Genomic DNA, 6034 nt, shown 5'->3' with positions numbered 1-6034 from the left:
CCTAAGTATCGAATCTGTTCAACAGGCATTAGTGGAGTATTTAGAAAGGATACTGTAGGACAGGTAAACAATAAAAAATAAAAATGTGATTTTGTTTTTAAATTCTCTGAAAATCTTATGTGAGGAGTTTTTGTAAGGTTCTGTCTAAGCCTGCTCAGAAGGATTATGGTAAGACATTAGTTCACTTCGAAAAATACGAGGTTAAATGGTTATAGGTAATCAGGGGAATTAAGGTGGGAAGTCTGTACGTGAGAAAAAAAATTAACTAATCAGTAAAAAACCTGAATTTGAATTTTGGCTGATTATAGAAAATACATCACTGTCAACGTCAATCGTACCCAATTGCAAAGCGAAAAGATTTCATTACTCCTACGAAACAATGAAACAAAGGAAAATTACAATCCATGCTATATTCAAATCGTACGGATTTGTATTAATTTCAGAATTATTTCTTTATTTTTCTAGAACACGAGATCCTGCTGATTTGCTCTGTAGAGTTCCATATTATAGTCTCTTTGTCGGTATTTGAAGTGACTAAAGATTTCACCGTCATAGTTTTTAGCGTTTAAATTAAACTTGAAGAAGCACTTTATTTATTTTGACTGCTGAATAAATAAAGCTGCAATATGTTCAGATAAAGAACGAATCATCTTATTTATCACAATCAGCTATTCTATGCTATGCTATCATAGTATTTATCATAATTCTACACCTCGCGGAATATGCGTGAGTAGGGATAAAAGGCCGGTTCTGGCGCAGTAAATGAGCCTTTTTGGACTCCAAGGGGATTTACGAGGAATGAGGGTCTAGAGTGGTTGTCTCTTGGAGATTTAGATATATTATTAGATAAAATTATATGTTTTGAGTATTATAGTTCCAATTTACAAGATATCACATTTTAGGAAACTTTACTTGTTAAAAGTAAGTACTCATATTTTGGATTTATACAAATATTTTTCAATGTTAAATCAATATATAATTAAACAGAGTCAAAAACCACCTATACATTTTATTTTTTAACTAGCCTATAATTTCAGGGGCATTTAAAAAAAACAAAAAAAAAACCCTTGAACATTCCATCATCTCTGGGACTAGAGAATAACTTTTTTTTAAAAAAACAAAAAAAAACAATTTTTAAAAACTTATATTAAAATATTTTTAAAAAGAATAAAAGAATTGTTAATGTTTTAGGCATAACGTCTTGCGAAATTTCGTGATGATATTTTCAATAGTTTCCAAAAAAAAAATTTAATAATTTTAAAATTGCGGTTTATGTGGTTTCTGAGAGAATCTAATTAACTGAAACAAACAACAAATGAAACTAAAAAAATATGATCAGAAAATTTGTAAATGAGGGAAAATATGTTGGTGTTGTTTAGTCAATTGTGCCAAGTTCATCTAAATATGATTTACCATTTAAGATTGGTTGATTTGACATAAGACGAGCCCGTTCAGAACCATTCAGAAGACGTAGCCAGCTTAACAAAGTTATCTTTGATATCAAATTGGGTTTACAAAAGTGTAGAAAGTGGATAAACAGGTCATGCTTTAATTTGACGATTCCCTTACATGGGAATTTTTTGTACTACATTCTTCGCGCTCTTATAACAAGCCTATCAGATTACATTATGAATAAGTACATATTTATAACTAGAGGTCGAGCGTGATTCTGACCAAATCACCCCCTTGCACAACCGTTGGTCTAGGAACAGTACTTCCTTACAAAGTACTGCACCCTCATGGGTTGTAACAGTACATATTTTAATTTTAATTTACATATTTTTATACTTAACAAATTCATAAAAATCAATGTGAAATTTATGAAAGCTACAAATGTTTACATAGTGTTTTATTTTTCAGGAATTTTATACTTAAGAGGTCAGCAATAGAGAAATCGTATGCCGAGGTAAGCTTATTTTGTCATATTAATTCAATTAAAGTTACATTAATTGATTTTTTATATGATGTAAGATATTTAAGTGATTAAGTTAATTAATATGATGATCTTTCATAAATATATTAAGATATATTTTTTTTCTAAGTAGCAGTAATCACGCAAAGAGTGTATAATTGAATTTGTTTTTATAGTCAAATTTACCTTCTTGTCTAAATTAACAGTGAATTATTATATACTTGCTAATGTTTAATTGTATTAGTTGGTCATTTTCTTTTTTTTCCTTTTTCATAAAATACAGTTTAAAATTTTAATACATTTAAATACAATTACTCTAAGAGACGTTTGTTTTAAGACCTTATTAATATATTATGTAAAAAAAAAAACACTTGACAACTATGTAAAAGGTTTAAAGACTATCATTGAAAAATAATTATTCGAAATGAATTAGAACAGTACTGTTAAAGATGACCAACTAAATTATGTGAAATGTCATTGTGGTAAGCAAGAAAAATCCAATTGAATTGAATCTAAAAAGTATTCCAACAGTATACTAAGTTGGAATTTCAATTACTTCTGATTAATACTTCGGAGAGAACTTCGGAATTCTCGAAAGTTTAAATATTAGTTTACCGGTCTTTATGATATAATCCAGCACTTAGCAAGGCTACGGAATTCTAAAAAAACGTACATCAAGTACATTACCTTAGATTATTTCCCAAAATTTTTGGGATCTTCTCTTATTTAGGTAACTACTTGATGTGATTTGGAATCCTTTGAACATTAGAAAATCTACATATTGGATTACTAAGAATTGTGACTTTATCAATCGTCACGGAAAAATATATATACATAAATCTTCAAATTTCTCATTATAAAACATTTAAATTTTGAACTTATTTAACAATGATTATTGAAGTTCCAGATTTATTTCAAGACTCCTCAATATAAAAAGAGCTTTGACTGTATTTGAATTTTCTTCTAATCACTTTAGTTTCACATTATTGAGAGCTCAAATAATATAGTGATAGAGTTGAAATGGTTCAAACTCCTAGACTGCCTGTCTTAATCAAAGGAATGCCCAACCTCTTTTTTTCCAGAAATGTCGGTGCTGCATATACAATTTGAAAATATAATAAAAAGCTTTAAAATAAAAATGAAACGAAAGGAGTGTTTTGGTGGAAACTATAAAAATCAGAAACGATAAGCATGAGTAAAGATTGGAGAAAATATGAAAACTATATTTAAAAAGACCTTAACATCCCATTCGTTGCAGAATTAGCCCAAAACAGATATGCGTATTTTCATTCCAAATTCCTTAACCATCCTAACCCATTAATTCTTAATCTTTCATCCTTAACAATCCCTGATAATCCTCCGAGGCGTCTGAAAAGAAGATGGCCACGGGACTTTCTAATTTAAATTAATATTTGAAGTACCATCTATGGGTGGTCCCTTCTCAAGATTTTCAAGTGTATATGAAAAATACAACATATTTACTTATTGTATTATTTTGTACAGTTGTAAATTACATTAAATAAATTTAAAAAAAAGTAAATAAACCAAATTTTGAACCCTGGAAACATAAAATTGTAACAAAGAAATTATAATTGATATAAAATGAAATGTATATTTTCGAATAGAAATAATGTAGACAAAATGACGTTAATTGAGGAGGAAAAGGTCAATTATTAAATAGAATAGATCACTCACATTATATATTGAATAAAAAACTTGTTTGAACATCTCGTAATATACTTTTAAATATCATATTTATAGAATTAAAAAAAAATATGTATAAATAAAATTAAAACTTGAAACACCTGAAAACTGTTTTGATAGTGAATATTGAAGGCATATTAAATAAATTGATGAACACAAAGGTATATTTCAAAATAAGAACAAAGGTTGGAAAACTTAGATGAAAGGTAAATTTCATAAGGAGACTTGATCCATCATGCGATTTTTGTAATATAAATTTAATTGAAAACTGTGTAATATACTTTTTAACATCAGTTTTAAATATCGTAGTTTATTAAACTTAACTTAGTTTATTATTAGTAACTATTTATCAAAGTTTTATATTTAAGTGAGAACTGTCTTTCATTCGGTTGCTAAAGTTGTTTACTAATTTAATTTCTTTACCTTGGTTTTAATTTTTTCTAATTATATACCATTTTGTAATTGTCCATCGTCTACTAGTGTTCAGTAAACATTTCATATTTTTTTTTAAATTTATTTTCATATATCCTTTTTTTGTTTTTCCTTAGTAACTTCTTAAATATTTTTAAAGATTACCTTTTTTATATTTTAATAAGAAACCTTGTGTGGATAGTAAATTTCCAAGAACGAAAGTATGAAAAAAGAATTATGATGGGGTATTTCCTTATGAATGTAGGTCATGCGTAGGATGAAATTGTAGACATTGGCGGGGAATATGATAGCTTTATGTGGTGAATGTCAAAGGATCAGTAGTACTAAAAGATCCAAGGGGATTTACGAGGAATGAGGGTCTAGAGTGGTTGTCTCTTGGAGGATGTAAGGAGAGCTTTGCGTGGGCTGAAGTTGTGGGTAATAGCTAAATGTGCGGGCGAGGTGATTAGCAAGTTCCTCTGCTTTATCTTCATTTAATACTACGATAAAGCAATCTCCTCTTTGGAAGAGATGAGAAGTTTAGTATGATTTAAACATTTTTAAATAATTTTCCAAAATATTGTTACTGTTAGAGACTGATAAATTAGAACAGGGTTTATAACAATGATAGTTTATCTATATCATAATTATATCACACATCCCATTCCAAGTATATTACGTGTTTGATGAAATCATATATTTAAAATATTGTCTCAAATGTGTAATCAATTTATAATACATCATTCAAATTTCTTATATAGTGTAAAAATTATATGAAAGTATGCCTTATAATATATCAGTCAATGAACTATGTCTCAGCCAAAGTTGAATAAATAACTCACGGAACGCATCATTTGATTTGGTTTGAATCTTTGGCAACTTTGAGCGTTAACTCGATAAAGTCTTGCAGTCCAATGTCTCACAATTTTGTTTTTTTCCTTCATGTAGCACTGAGGGTTAAGAACCATTTGTAGTATTCCATTTAATATACGGTCGCCTAGTGGGGCCCCAAGATTCGTACCGGTGCTGCCAACAGATCTCAGATTGGTAAGACTGCGCCTAAACACCTGAGCTACGGACGGTCCAAAAAATATATTGTTATGTGATCCATAAAATATTCTTGAGCAACATGATTTTAAAATTCTTCTTTGTTTGTGAAAAAAATTTCACGACGGATCTGTATATATATTAATTTGATGTTAATATTCTAAGGAATAAATAATTAATTTGGACATCTTAACATTTGATTGACACAGTAAAAGTAATTATTGGCCAATTTATCTAACAACCACTCCAATAAAATTTTCAAGATTCAAAAAGTAGTAAAGGACTACAGATCGTTAAAGAAATTATTAAATGATTATCACTACTAAAGTGCATGATTGCGTGAAATCAAACAATCTTTTTTTTTATTATTATTTATTTAATGTAATTTACGACTGTACAAAATAATACAATAGGTAAATATGTTGTATGTTTCATATACACTTGAAAATCTTGGGAAGGAACCACCCATTGATGGTACTTCATACATTAATTTAAATTAGAAGGTTCCGTGGCCATCTTATTTTCAGACGCCTCGGAGGATTATCAGGGATTGTTAAGGAGGAAAGATTAAGAATTAATGGGTTAGGATGGTTAAGGAGTTTCGAATGAAAAGACGCATATCTGTTTTGGGTCAAATCTGCAACGAATGGGATGTTAAGGTCTTTGTGAATGAGTTTATTTGTGACGTAATAAGGAGCATCGAGGATTATACGTAGGATTTTGGATTGTAACGATTGGATGCGGAAAGAATTTGATGGTTTGGTGGAGCCCCAGAGCTCAATTCCATATCTCCAAATTGGTCTGATTATTGTAGAGTATAGTAATTTTTTGTAGTGAATGGGAAGTTTAGAGCGTTTGTCAAGTTAGTGTTGTAGCAATCGGAATCTAGGAGCAGTTTCTTGTCGTTTCAGTCTTGTGTGAGGATTCCAAGTAAGTCTCTTGTCAAGATGGAGTCCTAAG

General features: G+C 29.4%; 1 long non-coding RNA gene across 1 annotated transcript in view; it reads left to right on the top strand.

Annotated features, from left to right (window-relative positions):
* Nucleotides 1-1914, top strand: part of LOC106691796 (uncharacterized) — a 17711-nt gene extending 15797 nt beyond the window's left edge. Inside the window, exon 3 of the long non-coding RNA XR_001344858.3 lies at nt 1861-1914. This is a non-coding gene — a long non-coding RNA (uncharacterized lncRNA). The remainder of the gene's footprint in view (nt 1-1860) is intronic.
* Nucleotides 1915-6034: the final 4120 nt, after the last annotated feature.

The sequence above is a fragment of the Halyomorpha halys genome, unplaced genomic scaffold (genome assembly GCF_000696795.3).
Source record: "Halyomorpha halys isolate HHAL.00 unplaced genomic scaffold, Hhal_1.1 Scaffold3240.1, whole genome shotgun sequence".
Lineage (NCBI taxonomy): Eukaryota > Metazoa > Arthropoda > Insecta > Hemiptera > Pentatomidae > Halyomorpha > Halyomorpha halys.
This window is presented reverse-complemented; position numbering and strand designations above follow the sequence as displayed.